At 40.8% G+C, this 24,341-nt stretch overlaps 1 long non-coding RNA gene across 1 annotated transcript; it reads left to right on the top strand.

Moving 5' to 3' along the window:
- Positions 1–245: 245 nt before the first annotated feature.
- On the top strand, positions 246–24,341 carry LOC118620407. Its single transcript, XR_004957537.1, has 3 exons — positions 246–290; positions 7,152–7,299; positions 24,221–24,341. It is a non-coding gene; the product is annotated as an uncharacterized LOC118620407 (long non-coding RNA).

Here is a 24,341-nt window from a genome sequence, read left to right as displayed (position 1 = left end):
GCCAGGTAGCGAAGCGCGAGGCGGCGCCACCCCCGGAGGAGACGTGTCCCGGACCCGCTGCGCTCGCTGCTGACAGAAGTCTCCCCGCAGCGGCCGCCAGCCGGGGAGCCGGGAGGAGCAGCCCCGCCCCGCCCCTGCTGTCACCGCCCACTCCGCCCCGCCCCGCCCCGCCCCGCCCCGCCCCTGCTGTCACTGCCCGCCCCGCCCCCGCCGCCCGGGCAGAGCCCCCGGGGCGGGGCCACGGCGGGGGCGGAGCCGACTGGGCGAGCGGGAGAGACCTGAGAGCGAGGGTAGGTGTTTTCGCGCGTGTGTGAGAGCGACTGTGCACTTTAACAGACTCCGTGTGTGAGAGTGTGTCTGATGGGAGAGGCTGCAGGTACATAAAAAGTGAGAGTGTATGTGTAAGAGACCACGTGTACAGATTGTGTGTGTGAGAGAGTGTGTGTGTGTGTGAGAGAGAGGGAGAGGGAGAGGGAGGGTTCCTCGGTTCTTGCCTACACTGGGGTGTGTGCTACTGGCTGCTAGTCCCCAGTAGCTGTCCATCCTTTCCGAGCAATACACTTCTCTCCTTTTTGTTCCTGTCTCCTCTCTCGTACCTGTCTGAAGGTCCGTGTCTTTGGGTCTCTCTCCTGAGTGCTTCCCCGGTGCGTGTGGGTTGGTTGGAGCCTTGGGAGAACCTGTGGTGTAGCTGTCTGCCTTTGTGTGCGTTTCTATAAATGGGTAAGGACGTGTCTCAGTGGGTGGTAAGGGGACACAACTCACTGATAATTCATTTTCTTACTACCTGTGATGTGATTTATAAAAATATACATTTGGTCTTCGCTCCCATTTATGGCACCGAGCCCCTAAAACCTTGGAATTTCCTAAATGAGGAGAATGATAAAAGTGCTTTTTGTTATATTAATGAGGTGACTTTTGAAAAGGCAATGTAAGGTGGGAGAACCAACCATGTAATTAAAGGGTTGGAAGTTTCAGGCCCACCCCCTGACCTCTGGGGAGTGGGAGGTAGGGGCTGGAGGTTGGGTCATCACCTATAGGCAAAGATTCAATCAGTCATGTCTGTGTTATGAAGCCTCCGTAGAAAGCCGAAAGGACTACGGTTTGGAGAACTCCTGGGCTGGTGAACACATGGAGATGTGGGGAGAGTGGCACTCCCAGAGAGACCTTTCCATGTACCTCACCCTCTACCTCTTCATCTGGCTGTTCACTGTATTGTTTATCATAGCCTTTATAATAAACTGGTAAACGTTAGTGTTTCTCTGAGTTTATTACTGACTCAGAAGTCCCTGTGCCTGATCCCTCAAAAGGCCAAAACGTAAAACATCAGAGTTTGGAGTAAGGAAAGAGTTATTGATTGAGAAGTCACCATTCAAGAAGATGGGGGCTCTAGCAGTTCTTTAAATCCGTCTTAACAAAGTACAGAGTTCAGGCTTCTTTTATATCAAGGGAAGGGCAGATGGGAGGGGCAAGAGCTGATTGATGACCAAAGACCAACATCTGAGGAAGACTGAGAAGTCTCGAAATCTCTTTGTTCCCAGTCTGTTGACCCCAGCTTGTCTAAGTCCAGTGTTGAGGCTCCTGTAAATCTTTGATAAGCTATCATTATTTTTGTACACATTTCTCCCCCCACCTTGGTAGAGGCACCTTTTGGCAAGAGAGTGATCTTTTAAAAACTCAAGCTGCAACCAGAATTTCTCTAACTATTAGCGTGTCTAAAGAAGGAGCTCTTACTTTAGAGGGCATGGGAATAATGCAGGCTGGAATAAGATGGAGTCAGAGAGACTGAGCATTTCACTCTGTCACAAATTCTGAGCCACTTTAGCAAATTAATCGAACTTGAGGAGAGAGAGTGTAGTAACCTTCAATTTATAGCCAGTTGGTCAGAAGCACAGGTAACAGCCTGGACTTGTGAGTGGCATGTAAAGTTGAGTGTCATGGAAGAGTCTTGTGGGACTGAGCCCTTAATGTGTGAGATCTGTGATCTATCTCTAGGCATATAGTGTCGGAATCAAGTTAATTGCTTGATGGTGTCAGAAAACATACATTAGACTACAATATCTATTTTAAAGGGAAATTGAGGGACATTTAAATAAAATATCAAATTTTGTATATCTCTTACTTGTACTTTGATAAAATAATAGACTCTTGTATAGATAAATTAAGCTATTTGGCAATGGAAAGTGAGTATGCTTAGGTATGAAGAAGAATAAGGGTTACTTGGGATCTTCTATTAAAATGTGTTGAGGCCCAGAGAGGGAATTAAAGTAGACAGGAACTTAAAGGCTTATTTTAAAGACTTGTTTCTAGTAATCAAGATTGTATAAACTAGAAAATATGCCTTTGGATATTAGAGAGAAAATAAATTAGAGAGAAAATAAATCTGGCTTATCACCTTTCTTAATTTAAAAACTTGACAAAAGTACTTAATATTACAGTTGTCCCTTGAAGAGCTTGCTTTGAACTGTGTGGGTCTGCTTGTATGCAGATTTTTTTCAATAAGTATACAGTCAGTCCTTCATATACTCAGGTTTTGTATTCCAGGATTCAACCAACCTTGGATTGAAAACAGCACTTTTTTTTTTTAATCCTCATCCTAAGATATCTTTCCACTTATCTTCAGATAGAGTGGGAGGAAAGGAAGGAGGGAGGGAGGGGGAGAGAGAGAGAGAGAGAGAGAGAGAGAGAGAGAGAGAGGTGAGAAAGACACATCAATGGGTTGCCTCCCACATGACCCTGACCAGGGCCAGGGACTGAATTGCAACAGGGGTATGTGCCCTTGACCAGAATCAAACCCACAACTCTTTGGCCCTTAGGCTAACGCTCTAACTGCTGAGCCACACTTTCCAGGACAAAATAGTATTTTTGCTCCATGATTGGAAAGCTGTGTATGCAGAGGGTTGGCTTAAGTTATCAATGGATTTTCAACTTTGCAAGTGGTTGATGCCCCTAATTCTTCCATGTTGTTCAAGGGTCAACTGTAGTTATGTGTGTGTGTGTGTGTGTGTGTGTGTGTGTGGTTGTGTGTGTCACTGAGGATATATAGGCAGGTTAGGCAGTGAGGGATAGGACCAGGAAAAGGGAAGGCTGAGATACGTGGAAAGTTTTAGATGATTTGGAGCTCAGCACACAGGCAGGCAACCTAGTACACAGTATATCTGGAGGTTTATTCAGGCTCTACAGAACTCAAAATAAAACCAAAATCAATATGGGAAATTGTGCTTCCAAGGCCAGAAACTCCCAGCCCCCATTTATAGAAATGCATATTAGAAGCTCCTGGAAGGAGCCAGGTAACAAGATTGCTGAATGAGTTCTGCTATGAAACTGTTGAGAGTGTTTCTATTGCAGAAAGCCAGGTTACCTTAGAAAGAATTATAGAAAACCAAAACTGGATTTAGAAAAGAAACCAAAAGCAAGGATAGTGGTGCTCCAAGGGTGTTTCTCTTTCTCCTCACTAACAGTCTGGAGAAGTTGAAATTATAAAAAAAGGAAGCCACTAAGGCTACTATAGATGACCTAGGGCTGAACTCAGTCAAGTGGAAAACACAAGCTTTAAAATGTATGGATGTTGCTAAGGCAGAATTCCTTGAAAGACCCGATCAGAGGCTAGCAATGGAGCCTCACAAGCAACCCTCTTGGGTCCCCTCCCCACTGTGGGAGCTGTCTTTCAAATAAACTTTCCCTTCGCTTACCCCTTGGTTCATGAACTCTTTTTTTTTTTTTTTTTTTATCCTTACCCGAGGACATTTTTCCATTTTTTGTTCAGATAGAGTGGGAGGGAGAGAGGGGAAGAGAGAGAGAGAGAGAGAGAAACATCGACGTGAAAGGGACACAAGTGGCTGCCACCTGCATGACCCAACCAGGGCTGGGGACAAACTGCAACCGAGGTACGTGCCTTAGTGAGAACCAAACCCGGGTCTCTCTGGACTGCAGGCCGATGCTCTAATTGCTGAGCCAAACCGGCCAGGGCCATGAACTCATTCTTTGATTTTGCGAGACAATGGACCTGGACCTAAACACCGCCGCTTGGTTTCATCACAACGGGAACCCTAAAACATTTCCTGATGGACCTCATTGCTTTCTTCTAATGACAGCATTTTTATTCTTGACATTTTGCTTTGCCTCCTAGTAGCCTTTCTTATAAAAAGTGGCCTTATATATTTTTTAAAGTAAAACTTTAGGATTATATATAGTGGCACAGAGAATATCAGCCTTTTACTGCCAGTTCTAGAGCTTAAGGCAGATTTAAAATTTTTTTATTGACTTCTGGTCAAGATGGTAGGCAGGTAAACGTGAAATCGTGTCCTCCCACAACCACATAAAAGTTACAACTAAACTACAGAACAACCATCATTCAAAACTGCCTGAAATCAAGCTGAATGGAAGTCCTACAACTACAAAATTAAAGAAGCAGCCACATTGAGACGGGTAGGAGGGGCAGAGGTGGACAGGCTGGTTCCACACCCACATGTGGCGGATAAAAATCAGGAGGACACCTCGGCTGGGAAGGTCCTCCCTGAGCACTGAGGAGTCGCCCTGCGCAGGGTTCCAGTGCCAGGAAGAGAAGTTCCCATAACTTCTGGCTGGAAAAACCAGTGGGAACTGAGGCTCAGGAAGGCTGAGGCAGCTGGAGTCCCAGTCAGCTCCTCTTAAAGGGCCCACGCACGAACTTATCGGACTCACTCCCTCTAAGCTTGGAAGGGAGGCAGCTCAAGGGTCGCCAGAGACATATAGGGAAGAACTGAGGTGTTTGGCATTGGAATGAGGGCTGGAGAGGGAGCATCCTCTGGGACAAACATGTTATCAGAGGCCTTTGTTCCTTTGGTGAGCCCTTCCTTGGGGAAGCAGACAGCCGCCATATCTGGGACTCCAGCAACCTGGCTCACACTGGTTGCCCTGCCCTGGTGATTCCCTGAGGCCCTGCCCCACCCAACTTTCAGGCCCACTCAAGCTGTTGCCACTTGCTTGACCATAGGATTGGCCTGTCTTGGATCCTGCTTTAGGTTTTCCTAAATTCTTTCAAACAACCAGCATCTGGTCTCAGATAGCCTCATACCTCTCATTAAGTAATACATAGAAATAAACACAGGGAGGCAGCCAAAATAAGGAGACAAAGAAACAGGTCCCAAATGAAAGAACAGAATAAAACTCCAGGAAAAGAACTAAGCGAAATGGAGATAAGCAACCTAACAGATGCTAAGTTCAAAATACGACTTATAAGGATGCTCAGTGAACTTAGTGAGGGCCTCAAGAACATAAAAAAGGACCAGTCAGAAATGAAGAATGCACAGTCAGAAATGAAGGAGGCACTAACTGAAATAAAGAATAATTTACAGAGATTCAATAGTAGAGTAGGTAAAGCCAAGAAGCAAACCATCAATTTAAAATAGAAAGCAAAAAACGCCCAATCAGAACAGCAAAAAGAAAAAAGAATCCAAAAAAAATGAGGATAATGTAAGGACATTACATTATGCCTCTGGGACAACTTCAAGCGTGCCAACATTCGCAACTTGGGGGTGCCAGAAGGAGAAGAGAGAGAACAAGAAATTGAAAACCTGTTTGAAACAATAATGGCAGAAAACTTCCCTAACTTGGTGAAGGAAACAGACATATAAGTCCAGGAAGCACAGAGAGTCCCAAACGAGATGAACCCCAAGAGGCCCACACCAAGACACATCATCATCAAAATTCAAAAGGTTCAAGACAAAGAGAGAATCTTAAAAGCAGCAAGAGAAAAGCAGTTAGTTACCTACAAGGGAGTTCCCACAAGACTGTCAGCTGATTTCTCAAAAGAAACTTTGCAGGCCAGATGGGAGTGGCAAGAAATATTCAGAGTGATGAAAAGCAAGAACCTACAACCAAGATTACTCTATCCTGCAAAGCTGTCATTTAGAATCGATGGCCATATAAAGAGTTTCCCAGACAAGAAAAAGTTAAAGGAATTCATCACCATCAAACCGTTATTATATGAAATGTTGAAGGGTCTTTTTGAAGAAAAAGATAAAATATATGAACAAACAAAATGGCAATGAATACGTATCTATCGACAATTGAATCTACAAATAAAATAAACAGGCAGAACAGAAACATTCTCAGATACAGAGAACATTTTGTTGGTTGGGGGAATGGGTGAAAAAGGTGAAGGGATTAAGAAGTACAAATTCGTTGCTAGACTGACAAACCTCAAAGGGAAGGGGGTTGGGGGTGGGAAGAAATAAACCAAAGAACTTATATGCATAACCAATGGACACAGACAACAGTGTGGGAAAAGGCGGGAAGGGGGCGGGAGTGGGGAGGAGGGGGTCAATGGGGGAAATATGAGGAACATCTGTAATATATTCAACAATAAAGACAAAAATAAAAATAAAAATTTTTTATTTGTCAATTACAGTTTATTGTCAATATTATTTTGTATTGGTTTCAGGTGTGCAGCATAGTGGCTAGACAATCATACACTTTACAAAGTGTTCCCCTAGATATTTAGTATCCACCTAGCACCATACATAGTTATTGCAATATTATTGACTAGATTTCCTATACAGTACTGTACTTTATTTACATCCCTGTGACTATTTTCATTTTTTTATCTTCACCCGAGTACATTTTTGCATTTATCTTCAGATAGAGCGAGAGGGAGAGAGGGAGGAAGAAAGAGAGAGAAACATCGATGTGAGAGAGATATCCGGTTGCCGCCCACACGACCCTAACCCGGGCTGGGGACAAACTGCCGCTGAGTACGTGCCCTTAGCCTCTAAGGCTTAGCGGGAACCAAACCCGGGACTCTCTGGTCCACAGGCTGACACTCTAACCACTGAGCCAAACCGGTCAGGGCTATTTTCACTTTTTTGATATATATTTATTGTTGAAAGTATTACAGATGTCCCTCCCCCCCCCCCACTTACCTCCCCCTACTTGCTTTCTTCCCCACTCCCTGCCTTCACTGCATTGTTGTCTGTGTCCATTGGTTATGCCTATATGCATATAAGTTCTTTATAAATTTTGGATATTAACTCCTTGTAGGATGTATCATTGGCAAATATGTTCTTCCATTTAGTAGGTTGTCTTTTCATTTTGCTGATGGTTTCCTTTGCTGAGCAAAAACTTTTAAATTTGATGTAGTGCCCTTTGTTTATTTTTCTTCTGTTTTTTTTAAGGCACATTTTGGAGTTCTCCCTCTTTTGGTGTGTGTGTGATAACATGATAATCAAGAAGCTATGCACTCTTCAATCAGGCTACAGAGTGAACAGAAATTCCTTGTGTACATGAGGACTCAGAAGGCACAGAATATATATGGGGGAGCAGGTAGGACGAGTTATACAGAGCCTAGCTTCTTCATCTCAGGGGGCAAGTCTTACAGAAGTGCTTCAGTCTACACTGTCTGGCCTTTGGGTGATTCAGGCTTCTTTCTGATAGTTTGAGAAGTATATTTATTGTTATTTAGCATGTATTTATTTAACAGTAGTAGGCATTAGACTTAGGTTTAGAACCCTAATCTCATGAAGCTTTCATTTTATTCTCTTTTGAATCTATTTTGCTCCTCCTGGCAAAAACCAAAATCTTTTACCAGAGTGAGCAGAATCCTCCGATCCCTCCTTAGGGCTAATGCCCTAATATTATCTACCTTCTATTTAGTGAATATGTTTCTCTTTGAACTGTTAACTCTATTCTTCACAGAGACTTCAGTCTTTCCTGGGGATTTAGGGAATCACCACTTTAAAAAAATCTAATAGTAGCATTTTACACAAAAAAAATGTGATTACATGACAGATACAATTTCAAGCACATCTTAAGGAAAGAGAGGGCTTCTTTCATTTTATTGCACAACATGAGTAATATACACATAAAGCTATTACTGCCAGTTTACTGGGGGAAATATAGGGCTATTATTACCTAGGCAACTATAATATGTTGGTATCAATTTGCATGTAGTTTAGTTATAATTGTATTAGTGTATTTACCTTGTGTTTCCCCAGGAATAATAAGTGGCAAGAAACAGATGCATGTCTAAAGAGTGGCCTGTGTAATGCAAATGTGTCATGTGCATTGTAGTAGCTGTGAGAACAAGAGCTTTGAATCTTTCAATTTCACACCTTTAATATCTTATTTTAAATCTTTTTCCACTTGTATCTGTACATCTTCCCAGAGAGGAAAATGAACAAATCAGAGTGATCCGTACTTATTTAGTAATATAATCTCGAAAAAACAAATGCAGTTATTTGTGGAAACTAGGCCAAACTTAATTTTTTCAGTTTCCTTTACGACGTACTGTGATGTTATTTATTTATTTAAATTTATTTACTTATTTTTTTGTTGCAGATATTTTACCTTTTTTACCCCATTGGCACCCCCTCCCCACCGCACCCCCGCCCCGTCCCCGGCTTAGTTGTCCACGTCCATTGGTCATGCATACATGCATATAAGTTCTGTGGTTTATCTTTTCCCACCCCCCCCACCCCCTCTTCTGAGGGATGTCAGTCTGTGCCCTACTTCCATGTTTCTGGGTCTACTGTATTCCTCAGACTGTTATGTTCATTATATTCCATATATAAGTGAGATCATGTGGTATTTGTCTTTTTCTGCTTGGCTTATTTCACTTAGGATAATACTTTCCAGGTCCCTCCATGTCATCTCAAAGGATAAGAGATCTTTCTTTCTTACTGCTGCATAGTACTCCATTGTGTATATGTACCACTGCTTTTTTATCCATTCGTCTACTGATGGACACTTGGGCTGTTTCCAGGTCTTAGCTATTGTAAATAGTGCTGCTATGAACATGGGGGTACATATATTCTTCCTGATTGGTGTTTCAGGCTTCGTAGGGTATATTCCTAGAAGTGGGATCACTGGGTCAAATGGAAGTTCAATTTTTAATTTTTTGAGGTAACACCATATTGTTTTCCACAGCGGCTGCACCAGTCTGCATTCCCACCAGCAGTGTATTAGAGTCCCCTTTTCTCCATACCCTCGCCAACACTTGTTGTTTGATGATTTGTTGATGGCGGCCATTCTGACAGGTGTGAGGTGATATCTCATTGTTGTTTTAATTTGCATCTCTCTGATGATTAGTGATGTTGAGCATTTCTTCATATGTCTCTTGGCCATTTGTATGTCCTGTTTGGAGAGGTGTCTATTCAGCTCCTCTGCCCATTTTTTTTTTTTTTTTTTTAATCCTCATCCGAGGACATTTTTCCATTTTTTGTACAGACAGAGTGGGAGGGAGAGAGAGGAAGAGAGAGAGAGGAAAACATCGATGTGAAAGGGACACATCGAGTGGCTGCCACCCGCACGACCAACCAGGGCCGGGGACAAACTGCAACCGAGGTACATGCCCTTAGCGGGAACCGAACCCGGGCCTCTCCAGACCGCAGGCGGACGCTCTAACCGCTGAGCCAAACAGGCCAGGGCTGCCCATTTTTAAATTGGGTTCTTTGTCTTCCTTTTGTGGAGTTGTATGAGCACTCTATATATATTGGAAATTAACCCCTTATCTGATACATCATTGGCAATGATGTTCTCCCATACAGTGGGTTGCCTTTCCATTTTGATGATTGTTTCGTTTGCTGTGCAGAAGCTTTTTAGTTTGATGTAGTCCCATGTGTTCATTTTTTCCTTTGTTTCTGTTGCCTTAGGTGATGTTTCAGTGAAAATTCTGCTCCGTATGATGTCCGAAATTTTGTTGCCTACATTTTCTTCTAGAATTTTTATGGATTCACGGGTCACATTTAAGTCTTTTATCCATTTTGAGTTTATTTTTGTGTATGGTGTAAGTTGATGGTCTAGTTTCATTTTTTTGCATGTAGCTGTCCAATTTTCCCAACACCATTTATTAAAGAGGCTATCTTTACTCCACTGTATGCTCTTGCCACCTTTGTCAAATATTAATTGAGCGTATTGCTTTGGGTCCATTTCTGGGTTTTCAGTTCTGTTCCACTGGTCTATATGCCTGTTCTTGTGCCAGTACCAGGCTGTTTTGGTTACAGTCACTTTGTAGTATAACCTGATATCTGGTATTGTGATCCCACCTACTTTGTTCTTTTTTTCCAAGATTGCTGTGGCTATTCGGGGTCTTTTTTGGTTCCATATGAACTTTTGAAGTATTTGTTCTAGTTCTATGAAATATGTCGTTGGTATTTTGATGGGGATTACATTGAATCTATAGATTGCTTTGGGTAGTATGGACATTTCAATGATGTTAATTCTTCCAATCCATGAACAGGGTATGTGCTTCCACTTTTTTATATCTTCCTCTATTTCTTTTGTCAATGACCTGTAGTGTTCTGCAAATAGGTCCTTTACTTCTTTGGTTAACTTTATTCCTAGGTATCTTAATTTTTTTGGCGCGATGGTAAATGGGATTGTTTTTTCAGTTTCTCTTTCTGTGAGTTCATCATTGGTGTACAAGAATGCCGTCGATTTCTTGACGTTAATTTTGTATCCTGCTACTTTGCCAAATTCACTTATTAAGTCTAGTAGATTTTTGATGGAGTCTTTCGGGTTTTCTATGTATAATATCATGTCATCTGCAAATAATGAGTTTCACTTCCTCCTTTCCAATTTGGATCCCTTTTATTTTTTCTTCATGTCTGATTGCTGTGGCTAGGACTTCCAGTACAATGTTAAATAAGAGTGGCGAAAGTGGACATCCCTGTCTCGTTCCTGTTCTTAATGGAAATGTTTTTAGTTTCTGTCCATTGAGTATGATGTTGGCTGTAGGTCTTTCATATATGGCCTTTATTATGTCGAGATATGATCCCTCTATTCCCACATTGCTATGCATTTTATTAGACATGGATGTTGGATTTTGTCAAATGCTTTGTTGGCATCTATTGATATGATCATGTGGTTTTTATTCTTCATTTTGTTTATGTGGTGTATCACATTTATTGATTTGCGAATATTGTACCAGCCTTGCATCCCTGGGATGAATCCCACTTGGTCATGGTGAATAATTTTTTTGATGTATTTCTGGGTCCGATTTGCTAATATTTTGTTCAGGATTTTGGTGTCTATGTTCATCAGGGATATTGGCCTGTAGTTTTCTTTCTTCGTAGTGTCTTTTTCTGGTTTTGGAATTAGAATTATGCTGGCCTCATAGAACGTGTTTGGAAGTCTTCCTTCTTCTTGAAGTTTTTGAAATAATTTGAGGAGAATGGGTGTTAGTTCTTTTTTGAATGTTCGGTAAAACTCCCCCGTGAAGCCATCTGGGCCTGGGCTTTTGTTTGTTGGGAGAGTCTTGATTACCTCTTCAGTTTCCTTAGTTGTTATTGGTCTGTTCAAGTTTTCTATCTCTTCCCGGTCCAGTTTTGGGAGACTGTGTGTTTCTAGAAATTTGTCTATTTCGCTTAGATTGTCGAATTTGTTGCCATATACAGTGATACCTCGGTTCTCGAACATAATTCGTTCCAGGAGGACGGTCGAGAACCGAATTGTTTGAGAACCGAAGCAATGAAACCCAATAGGAAAGCGTGACTCCACAAAGCGTGACTCTCTCTCTGCACTCACACTGATGACGCAAGCAAGGCGCGCTGGGCCGAATGAACGCCATTTGGCTCAACTCGGCTCATCTCGGAAGTTCGAGTTCCAAATATTTGTTCGGATTCCGAGACAAAAGTTTCTCGAATCTCCTGGTCGAATACCGATTTGGTCGAAAACCGAGGCGTTCGAGAACCGAGGTATCACTTCATCGTAGTTGTTAATGATCTTTTGTATTTCCGTGGTGTTGGTTGTTACTTCTCCTCTTTCATTTCTGATTTTGTGTATTTGGGTTCTCTCTCTTTGTTTCTTGGTGAGTCTAGCTAAGGGTCCATCAATCTTGTTTATCTTTTCGAAAAACCAGCTCTTTGTTTCATTGATCCTTTGAATTGTTTTTTTGGTCTCTATGTCATTTATTTCTGCGCTGATCTTTACTATTTCCTTCCTTCTACTTGCTCTGGGGTTTTCTTTTTGTTTGCTTTCTAATTCTTTAAGTTGTGAGGTTAAACAGTCAATTAGAAATTTTTCTTGTTTTTTGAGGTAGGCCTGTAGTGCTACGAACTTCCCTCTCAGAACTGCTTTCGCTGCATCCCATAGATTTTGTGTTGTTGTGTGTTCATTTTCATTGGTTTCCAAGAAGTTTTTAATTCCTTCCTTGATCTCCTCGGTGACCCATTCATTGTTTAATAACATGCTATTTAGCCTCCATGTGTTGAAATGTCTTTGCATGTTCTTGTTGCAATTGATTTCTAGTTTCATGCCATTGTGATCTGAGAAGATGCTTGATATGATTTCAATCTTCTTGAACTTGTAGAGATTTAGTTTGTGTCCTATCATGTGGTCTATCTTTGAGAATGTCCCATGTGCACTTGAGAAGAATGTGTATTCTGTAGTTTTGGGGTATAATTCTCTGTAGATATCTATTAAATGCATTTGGTCTAGTGCTTCATTTAGAGTCTCTGTGTCCTTGCTAATTTTTTGCCTAGAGGATCTATCCAGTGCTGTCAACGGGGTGTTGAAGTCCCCTGCTATGATTGTATTGTTGTCGATTTCTCCTTGGAAGTCCTCCAGAAGATTTTAAATATATTTTGGTGCTCCTATATTGGGTGCATATATGTTTATCAAGGTTATATCTTCCTGTTGGATATATCATTTCAATATTATGTAGTGGCCTTCTTTGTCTCTAGTTATGGTCTTCATTTTGAAATCTATTTTATCAGATATGAGAATTGCTACCCCAGCTTTTTTTTGCTTTCCATTTGCTTGGAAAAATTTTTTCCATCCCTTCACTTTCAACCTATGTGAGTCTTTTGTTGTGAGGTGGGTCTCTTGTAAACAACATATAGATGAGTCATGCTTTCTTATCCAATCAGCTACTCTGTGTCTCTTTATGGGAGCATTCAATCCATTTACATTTAAGGTGATTATTGATATGTACTTATTTATTGCCATTTTGGTTTAGTGTGGTTCTATTTTTCTTCTTGTTTCTACTGCTAATTACAGCAGTCCTTTTAACATTTCTTGCAGTGCTGGTTTGGTGCTAATGTATTCCCTTAGCCTTTTTTTTGTCTGGGAAGCTCTTTATTTGACCTTCTATTTTGAATGATAGCCTTCCTGGGTAGAGTAGTCTTGGATTCAGAGTCTTGTTTTTCATGACTTTGATTACTTCATGCCATTCCCTTCTGGCCTGTAGTGTTTCTTGTGAGAAGTCAGCTGAGAGCTTTATGGGGTTTCCTTTGTAGGTAACCTGTTGCTTATCTCTTGCTGCTTTTAGGATTCTCTCTTTGTCTTTAATTTTAATTACTATGTGTCTTGGTGTGGGCCTGTTTGGGTTCTTCTTACTTGGGACTCTCTGTGCTTCTTGAACTTGAATGCCTTCTTCCTTCACCAAATTAGGGAAGTTTTCTGTCACTATTTTTTTGAATATATTCTCTATCCCTTGCTCATTTTCTTCTTCTTCGGGGACTCATATGATGCGAATATTATTATGTTTCCAGTTGTCCCACAGTTCTCTTAAGCTGTCTTCCTGTTTTTTAATTGTTTTTTCCTTTAGGTTTTCTGATTGGTTGATTTTTTCTGCCCTGTCTTCTAATTCACTGATTCGGTCCTCAGCTTCCTCTACTCTGCTTTTTAAACCTTCCAATGTGTTTTTCATTTCTGATATATCATTTTTTATCTCTTCTTGATGGTTTTTAATTTCCAGTTGGCTTATTTTCAGTGTCTCCATGTCCTTACTCATGCTGTTCAGCTTCCTCAAGATCATGGCTCTGAATTCTAGCTCTGTTAACATGCCTAATTGCTCCACATTGATCTCATCTTCAGTGGAGGTCTCTTGCTCTTTCATTTGGCTTCTGTTTCTGTGTTTTACCATTTTGGCTATCACTGTGGGCTTTGGAGCCTGTCAAGTTTTCCCTGTGGGTGTTGGTGTTCTGCTGTTTGTGGCTCCCTCTCCTGTGTTTAGATGAGCGAGGGAAGACCCACGTTAAACACCACTGTCAAGTCTTACTTTCCTGGTTAAAGTTGCCAGCCCAGGAAAGGTACTGTTATCCTCTAGCTTTTTGCCTGGAGGCTAGCAGTCGAGGTTACTTGATGAGTTTTGGGTTGTCAGTTGATTGAAAAACTCCCTCAGGTGCTCAACTCAAGGGGCTTTCACGAGGGTGGGGCAGATGCTGGTTGTTAGTGAGCTTCAATTAGCACTTCTATGGCCCACAGGGTGGGGTTGGATCTCTGAGGGAGGGGCTGCTGCCTCTCCCCAGAGCCCTGGGAAGGAGCAATGTGGCCACCGTCCTGAGTGACTGCACTCAGCCAAAGCTCTGAGTGCCCTCCAAATCCGAGTGTCCCGACACAGTTCCAGTCCAGTCTGCCCTCCCTCTGCTGGAGCCCAAGGTGAGTGGCTGTGGCTGTTTTAGCCTCTGTCCTGGCTCAGCGCTGTGGAGCCGCCTGGGAGTGTAACCCGAGGGCGCTGCTCCCACCTGCTGAGCTGTCGACCATGGGCTCCCAGCCCACGTCTGGCGCCTTCGCAAGCCTACAAGGATGGAGTCAGTGTCCCTGGTTATATGGTCCTCGCAAGCTGCTTTTCTGTTGCTTTTTCCCATCAATTTGTCTGTGTTGTAGTTGTAATTCCAGTTTGGTTCTGGGAGACGGTCTGTGTAGCTTATGTTTACTCTGCCGCCATTTTTCGATCCTGTGATGTTATTTTATTATGTGATTCCTGTGCTTTAATTTTTGCTTCTCAAAGGATTTTTAAAAATATTTTTTTGTCTTTTCTGTTTAGCAGCGCTCTTGGTATAGAATATTATTTTTTGAGATATTTAAAATCTTATCAAAATCCCAAGAAAAAGTATGGTTTATGAACAACATACGTGATTTTAAAGGAAAAGGAACTTATTGGCAAACCCTTACTTCCTTTAGCATTCCTTCAGTATCAGGCAGCTGTATCAGAGAAATGTTAAACCAACACTCCGTGTTCTGTAGCCTTCCCAGAAAGTCCATTCTGATTGAGAGAAGGAGAAGTTTGCCCATATTCTTGGAATTAATTTCTATCCTCTCTGTGAGTAAATTTAAGGATTTTATTGGTTTTACTCAGTGTTTCATGGAGTGAGCAGCATCCAATCTAACAGAGAGGAGCTCCAAAGAATTGTACAATTCAAAGTGTTTTATAGACCAAAGTGAGCAGGGACAAGGAAGTTTTATTGGGTAGTTGCTGATTGGTTAAAGCAGGGTTACATCTTTTATATGGAGCAAAGGGAAGTCTTGGAGCTGGGTAACTTGTGAACAGTAGGTAAGCGCTGATTGGTTGACTCAGGTCATCCTTTTTTGGGAGAGCTGAGCATAGAAATTTCAAGTTTTGAGTTGCTAACCTGGGGCTTACCATGAGTGACTCCATTTTGAACCTAGTCTGGTCACTTTAACACTTTTTAAAATCCCTTTCTCTGGTGTGACTTTTTTGTATCCTTATGTACTGCTGAGTTCTCTTCCTCTGTTAGGTAGATTGAGTTGTGTTTTCATTTAAAAAGAAGAGTTGAGAAGACTATTCCAACTTATTTATAGAGGAAAAAAGTGGAAATGTAGAAATGTAAACAATTATAAAGTACCTGTTAATATATGTTAGCAATTTTTAAAATATTGAATAAAACCTAACATGGACAGTGCCTTAGGGAAATGGTTAAACTCAGTTATTGCTAGTAAAGCTGCAAATGGATGACATTCTTTTTTAAAAATATTTTCTCTTTATTGATTTTATTTTATTTTATTATTTTTTATCCTCATCTGAGGACATTTCTCCATTTTTTGTTCAGATACAGTGGGAGGGACAGAGAGAGAAACATCAACATGAAAGGGACACATCGAGTGGCTGCCTCCCGCACAACCAACCAGGGCCGGGGACAAACTGCAACCGAGGTACGCGCCCTTAGCGGGAACCGAACCCGGGTCTCTCTGGACCGCAGGCCAACGCTCTAACTGCTGAGCCAAACCAGCCAGGGTGGATGACATTCTTTTGCCAGTACATATTCAGAAAATCATACCCCAAATATTCATACCCTTTGGTTCACTAACCTCAGACCTAGGAGGAAAAGCTGTTTGTATAAAGATGTTCAAGGCAAAACTATCGTGAAAAGTTGAAAGAAGCCTAAGTGCCCTCCACTAGGAAATGGCTGAGTAAACATTGGTATACCAATGCAATTAAATGTGTAAGTCCTTAAATGGTAATGATGAAGATTACATATGACTGTGATAAACATATTTAATTTTAAGTGAAAAAGTTCAGCTTAATAGTAGCAGAGCCACTTAGTTATGCTGTATGCCAGGGGCTGGGAAAATGAGAACAGTGATATAGACTCAGCTTAGGATATACATGTAACAAAAGTAAAATTATGTGAGCATACTGAACAAATTTGAAAGATAATTTAAAAAATGTTTTTGGGGTGCTCTGGCTGGTTTGGCTCAGCAGTTGGAGTGTTGCCTGAGGACCAGAGAGTCCCGGGTTTGGTTCCCACTAGGGGTGCGTACCAAAAAAAAAAAAAAAATGTTTTTGGGGTGGTGCATTTCCTTGTAAAATAAATTTTTTTTTTTTTTAATCCTCACCCGAGGATATTTTTCCATTTTTTTGTACAGATAGAGTGGGAGGGAGAGAGAGGAAGGAAGAGAGAGAGAGAAACATCGACGTGAAGGGACACATCAAGTGGCTGCCATCCGCACGACCAACCAGGGCCGGGGACAAACTGCAACCGAAGCACGTGCCCTTAGCGGGAACCGAACCCGGGTCTCTCTGGACCGCAGGCTGACGCTCTAACCGCTGAGCCAAACTGGCCAGGTCAATAAATTTTTGTTGTTGTTGTTGTTGTTCAGGTAAATTTTAATGTTCTAACTTAAAAATAATCATTTTCAACATTTGTATCTATTTTTCTTGTAAAATTAGATAGCTGGCACTCAAAGTCTGGTTGATTCAACTTCACAGATAAGAGTTCTATTACCTTCCATTGAATAATTCAGTTCTTGAAAGGATTTGGATATTTTACCCATACTGTTCACAATCATTTAGAATCTAAGAGTTGGTTTAAAGCAACCTTTCACTCATTGTAGAGATCCTTTTTATGACACTCCTGACAGATGGCCACCCTCCTTCTGCTTGAAGGCTGCCAACTGTGGGAAACTCATTACTTCCTGATGCCACCTATTCAATTACTGGATAACTCTAATGGTTAGAAAGTTCTTTCTAGCTACTGAATTGAATCTATATCCTTATCTCCTCTGCCTATTGGTCCTAATTTATTTCTGAAGGACAAGAAAACAGATTAATCTTTTTCCCCTCATGACAGTTTTTGGATACTTTTTACAAGGCAATCTTAGTCTTTGTCTTCTCTTAGCTTTTATTTATGGATACATGTTGAAGAATTTGTGGATTTTGCCATTTGCTATTTGTACCAACATCTTGTGTTAACAGTATCCCAGATTTTTGTTATTGATCCAACTCTCTCCCACTCTCAGTCTGTGATTTCAGTGAAGATGACTCTGTTCCTGAGTCCAGAGTAAAAGATATGACCTTTACTAAGTAAATCAAATGCATTTTATTCCCCCTTCCTCCCATGGTGGGCCATCACGATTGGTTCAAGGATGGGCGCATGATCCATGTCAGGGCAATCAGAGCCAATAAACCTCAATTTTGTGACTTTTGTTTGTATTATAGGAAAAGCAAAATCTTGTTTACCGGATTGGTATATGATGATATGAGCTTGGAACTAGGTACAGCAGAACCACCTTATAAGGTCTAGGAATGAAGTCCACCCAGAAGAATGTTAGAGAGATAAACTTTTTAGCCAGCTACTCCAAAAGTTGTTACTGTAATGTAGCCAAGTGCCGCCGGTGGGAGGTGGGAAGAAACCAGAGAGCCAAACAGCTGAATAAGCAGAAATCAGGCTTTATTGGGTACACTCCGGGCGGGTTCACAGACTCGGGGGGTCGAGTCCGAGAAGCCGCGCCCGATGCTGGGGTTTGTGATTTTTATATCTGCGCCTGTGGCAGAGGGAACTTGTTGTTAGGGTTAGGTCCTGAGGGGCTATGCATGGGGGCCCCTGGAATGTGAGTCTATTGTCCTGGAGCAAACAGTTCCTGGACTAGGACAGGAGAATGGGACAGGAGTTGATCTATGAGTTTGGGGCAAACAGTTCCTGAAACAGGGAGGGAGTTTAGGTTGGGTAAGCGAGGTAACGGCTGAGCAGTTTGCCTGGTGCCAGTTCCCAGGCTCTCGGACAGTTACCTCCGTATATCTTTCTCAGTATATCTATTACTATAATCCTGTCTCTTCCCCACCCTACTCCCCTTTTTCCTCCTCATAAGTCATCTTGGGTTGGTTTCTCATCACTTACCAAAGGAGTTAGAATGATACAAGCTCCAAAATGGTATATGAAAGGAATGAGTAGTTCTGCTTATATCAGATGGAAGAAATTTGGGAGGTTCATTAAAGTCTTTGTTGAATCTGAAGTCTGTGTTGAATTAGTAAAATGAGCAGGTTGAACAAGATAATAATAATAATAAAAACTCCTTCCTGCTTTAAAATTCTAAGATTTCTATATGACCTTGCTTTCAGATCTAGCCTGTGTGTCTTGACTGCTGTCCATTGACTTTATTCCAATTGATCAAGTTGTTCTTATTGGAGAGCTTAATTCTCTCTCTTTTTTTCTTCATTGATTTTAGAAGGAGAAGAAGGGAGAGGGAGAGAGAGATAGAAACATTGATGAGAGAGAACATTGATTGGCTGCCTCCTGCATGCCCCCCACTAGGGATTGGGCCCACAACCTGGGCATGTGCCCTGACTGGGAATAAAAATGGCGACCTCTTGCCCTGGCCGGTTTGGCTCAGCGGTTAGAGCATCGGCCTGCGGTCCAGAGAGACCCGGGTTCGGTTCCCGCTAAGGGCATGTACCTTGGTTGCAGTTTGTCCCCGGCCCTGGTTGGTTGTGCGGGTGGCGGCCACTCGATGTGTCCCTTTCACATCGATGTTTCTCTCTCTCTCTGTTCCTCTCTCTCCCTCCCACTCTATCTGAACAAAGAATGGAAAAATGTCCTCGAGTGAGGATGATTAAAAAAAAAAAAAAAAAAAAATGGCGACCTCTTGGTGCATGGGTTGATGCTCAACCATGGAGCCACACTGGCCAGGCAGAGAGGTTAATTCTCAAAAGCAAAAGGATGAAAGCAATTTTTCCTATGTTGCATCTTCCTTTATCACTCATATTTAAATTACCTAAGATTATTTTCTCCCATTCCCCCAAATCTTTTTTATTTATTTATTTATTTATTTATTTATTTATTTATTTTTTATCCTCACCCGAGGACATTTTTTCGATATTTTGTTCAGATAGAGTGGGAGGAAGAGAGAGAGAGAGAGAAACATCGATGTGAAAGGGACTCATTGAGTGGTTGCCACCCACACGACCCAACCAGGGCCGGGGACAAACTGCAACCGAGGCACATGCCCTTAGCGGGAACCGAACCTGGGTCTCTCCAGACCGCAGGCCAACGCTCTAACCACTGAGCCAAACTGGCCAGGGCCCCCCAAATCTTTTAAAAATATTTTAATGAACCTGTAAATTGTCCTATTATAATTATAAGGCATCTATAATTTTAAGACTTTGTCATGAAATGACACCTTTTACCAGTGAAAATCAGGTCTATTACTCTTTTGTCTCCAACTTTTTATTTTGAAAGATTTGAAACCTTCAGAAAAATTTCGGAAATAGTATACCAATAGAACTTTCACCTAGATTGACTAGTTGTTAATATTTTGGTGTATTTGCTTTTCTGAGCAAGTCTATTACTCTCAATGCGTTAAAAGAGCATATATTGAGAAAACGGACTTCTCAGAAGAGTGCTACCCTTACCTGGGAACATTTAGAAGGATCTGGACAAGTGGACATAGTACAGGTTAACAATCCAGAATCTTAACTTCCCTTGAATTCAAATCCTGACTCTCTCTAATCCTCAGTTTCCATATTTGCAAAATGAAGGTATTATGGTACCTAAGTTCATACTAAAAACATGTTAATTAGTGTTAATATTATGTGAGTAGAGGTCACATGAAGTGTGCATAATTTTTCATTGCATATGGGAAACCATAGTTATCTCTGCTCTGCAAGTGGTTTTGGACTTTGAGTTTACTCACATAGGAAATAAATTAGTGGTTGGCTTAAAAGGGGAATGCAAAAAGCTGAAACAGAAATTTAAAAATATGTATTTTTGGCTGGGCAAGAAATCAGACCCATTCCGAAAGTTTCAAATAGCATCAGCCAAGTTGGTACTATTGTAACTAAACTTCGTTAAGGGAAACAAATGGGTTTAACTCATGTACCAATTACTCTTAGTGGCTACCTGGTACACTGTATAAAATACCTTGTGAGAACTTTTGGGAATGAATGACCACATGGCATGGGACAGCTGAGCAATGGTCCAAGTGCCATGTATTTGCTATTTCTGATCTAGGTGTGAAAGACAAAGAAGGCAAATTTCAGGAATGGGGAGTGAACTTGACAACTGGCTAGTAAATATGGTTCAGACTGAGGAGAGAAAAAATTTTGTAGATGTAAATGAAGTATTCTGTCAAACCTGTTAGTAAACCAATAATGTGTCTATGTCTGTCCCTGCATTTACCACAATTATAGTAACTTCTTTGTGTGTTCCTCTCTCCAATGGGACTATAAGTTTCCAGAGGGAAGATCCACTATTATCTTTTGTGCTTTACACAGTGCCAGGTATATAGTAGGTACATAATCAACATTTGAGCTGATTCAGCTATATCTAAATTTTGATTAGGTTTGGGTTGAAAGTTCTTACCCTGTAACACTTACCGCATTTCTATGCTTATTTTGAGGCCTCCTGCTTTGCTTAGTTGTCTATTAAAAATATCTTCTATAAATTACCATATTTTATCAAGTAAAACAAAAGCAAAAAGATGTCTGTCAAACTTTAATAATTGTAGAAAAGTAGCAGCAAGCCCCTGATTGCAAAACCTTTTCACAGAGTTCATATAGTACAGAATTCAGGTAGGAAATAGAGACTTGGAAGACCCTAGAGAAGCAAATTTGAGGCCTTCTGTGAATAATGACCAGATCGTTTCTGCTTCTGAAACTTATTAGACAATTATTAAAAGCTTAAGAACAAAATAAAAATTTTATGATTCTTTATCTTTGTAAATATTTAAATTATAGGTAGTCCTTAACTCATAATTTCTGAGATTTTGGCCAACTTGCACTTTGCACATGATTAATTGACTCTCAGAAATAAAGATGTTTACTGCTGTATTCAGAGGCTGGAGAAGGATTATTCTGAGACATAAGAGAAAGAGGGTCAATAGCTTAGTTTTGACCCTACTGCCTTCTTTTTCTGAACAAAAGTGACAATTTAGCTACTCAGTTGAATTAAAAACATTTTTTTTCCTTTATTGATTTTAGAGAGAGAGAAAGTGAGAGGAAGAGAGAGATAGAAACATCAATGAGAGAGAACATCTACTGGCCACCTCCTGCATGCTCCCCACTGGGGAATGGGCCCACAACCTGGGCATGTGTCCTGATCGGGAATAGAACCAGCGACCTCTTGGTGCTTGGTGCACTGAGCAACACCAGCCGGACTACTCAATTGAATTTTGATATAACATTTTGATAGTTGTAAGAGGCAATATGCTTGAAAAATAAAAGTTCTGTTGAAACTTATATAAGAGGTATGAGCCTTATAAACTTAATTGCAGTGAACAAAGTTCAAGCCATCAGGCATGTTCCTAATGGAACAATTTTGGCATAAAAAACTATTTAGTTGTAAGTCGTTCAGTTCATCTGTGAAGTTCAATTGTCAGGAAAGATAAAAATAGAGTTGATACAAATTACTAGACATTATATTCAAATTGCACCAATAGCATGTACACAAAGGATTTTTCAATAGTTTTTACCCTCTAAGGCTACACATGCCCTCACATAGATTTTTAGAAATCAATTCTATGCAAAAGTAGAGAACTACCAATATTTATTATCTTTGATAGTTGTCTCTTTTTTCAAATTGTACCTGAGTATCTTTAGTGTTTTCTGCTTTAATGACATTTTGCATCTCTGCCTTTTAGTACCTTATCCATCTAGAATACAGATAATTCTAGATTAATGTTGAGGGACACAAAGAATATTGAGACCCTTCTTATTCTCAGGCACGTAAACCTTAATAATGCACTATAATCATTTATACAGCTCAGAATAAAGCAATGTAGAATGAGGACAGTGTCATAGGGAACTACAAACGAAGTGCTATGTAGTTCAGAAGAGGGGGAGACTACATAGTTTCCTAATTTCCATACCTACCTATTCATCTGAAATAGCAAATTTGGAAGAGGGAAGAACTGCTGTTAAGTAGCAGGCATTATGTCAACAGCTGCTATTACAGCTGATAAGTTAACATCAAGAGAGAATTTAGCAATATTTTAGAAAGCAGGTATGTGAACTTAAAATGTCCAGGAGTCACTTACTGTAAGGTCAATTTTAGGAGTTTTTTTTTTTTTTTTTTATTCCTCACCCAAAGATATTTTTTCCAGTTATCATCAGACAGAATAGGAGAGAGGGAGAGAGAGAAACATCGATGTGAGAGAGACACAACAACTAATTGCCTCCCATACCACCTGACCAGGGCCAGGGATGAACTGCAACTGAATTATGTGCCTTTGACCGGAATTGAACCTGTGACCCATTTGTCCACAGGCTGATGCTCTAACCACTGAGAAAACAGGCAGGGCAACTTTAGGAGGTTTTGAAGACTTCATTGACTAATATAATAATCAGTATTATAATGACTAATAGACTTTTAGAATTAGAAGTTCTCTTAAATGCCATTAAGCTCTGCATTTTATTAATCATTTTAGGAAAGTCTAAATTGCTTGCTTCGGATAGTCTTGGGTTGGCGGGTCATCTTTGACTCCTTTTTTTCTCTTTCCTTTACCTCCTTCATCCTTCCCAACTGCCATCCCCATCTAATCAATTACCTTATCTTTTTGCTTTTATTTTCCTCAAATTTATATTCTTTTTTTTTTTAATCTCAAATTTTACTGCCTTATATCAGACCTTCAACATCTCTTGTCTGGAATTCGTTCCTGGATTCCTAACTCATCTTTCTTTTCCCACTTCTTATTATTCTTAAATCTATATACCACTTATCCAGCCATAGACACCTGGCTGAAATGCAAATCTGATGGTGACATATGCTGACTTCATGCTGTAACAGCTTTCTATTGCCTGCAAGATGAACTCTGAGCTCCTATCCAGCCCTTCCTTCCCTGCTTTATACCATGAACTCCTGATACTATATGTATAATATGAGGTGGGGGGCTTGGCACATTGCCCCCCTGTCCCTCCTCATTCCTTCTTCAAATTCACTTGGCTAATATCTCAAACTTGAGGATTCACCACAAATGCCATCTCCTCCAGGAAGCCCAGGCTAAGATAGGAGGTCTTTTACTTTCCAGTGATAGATTTTCACTGCATTCTATTCTTGGATTGACTCATTGTGCTATAATTACATATTTGGCTCCCCTATTTGAATGTGAACTCTTTGACAGACCATGGTGTATTCATCTTTGTATACCAAAGCCCATATTAGGTGCTCAATGTTGGGACATCTTACCTGCCCTGTCGATGTGCCTTGAATGCATGCACCACTATTGGAAATAAAGCTACCTGAATACTAATGGTCAGGCAAGTGTTCTTCCTCTTACACTCTTGGTTCATGAAACTGGCCATGAATGAGCATCACCTGGGAAAGTTTTAAAAAACACAGATTTCTGGACTTCACTTCTGCTCTAGTAAATTAGAATCTTTTCCCTATAGTTTTGTGAGGTTTCCTAGGGGATTTTTATGTGTCAACCTCGCACCTGATCTCAGGCTAGGATTTGTAAATCATTGCACAGTGTTTCTTACCTTGAGCCTTAAAGAATAATCGCATTTAAGAATCAAAGTAAAAGAAAAAAAAAAAGAAAGTCATGTATAACCGATTTTAAAAAGATTTGCAGTCAAGAAGGTTAAATGTGTTTTAAATGTGTAATAGTTAAATGACATACTTCCGTCTGTCCAGAAAACTGCACACCATAGTTCATTCACTAATGATTTTAGAGGGACAAGGTTTTAATTTTTATTTACCTCAAGCAATTTTCTTCCTTTGAAAAGATTTAATTTTTCATATTAGTTTTCTTTGTATGACTACTTTTTAATATATTTTTCTCCTTTTTCCAGGAGAGGAACTGACGTGGGTGATAATTTGTCTCGCTCCCCAGTTTTCCATATGTATGGTGTGCCCCTTGTGCTGGAGCGGGAAGCTGGTCTTCATGGGTAGAACTGGGAGCAGAGAAACAGC

This window comes from Molossus molossus, unplaced genomic scaffold, assembly GCF_014108415.1.
Source record: "Molossus molossus isolate mMolMol1 unplaced genomic scaffold, mMolMol1.p scaffold_m16_p_1, whole genome shotgun sequence".
NCBI lineage: Eukaryota > Metazoa > Chordata > Mammalia > Chiroptera > Molossidae > Molossus > Molossus molossus.
This window is presented reverse-complemented; position numbering and strand designations above follow the sequence as displayed.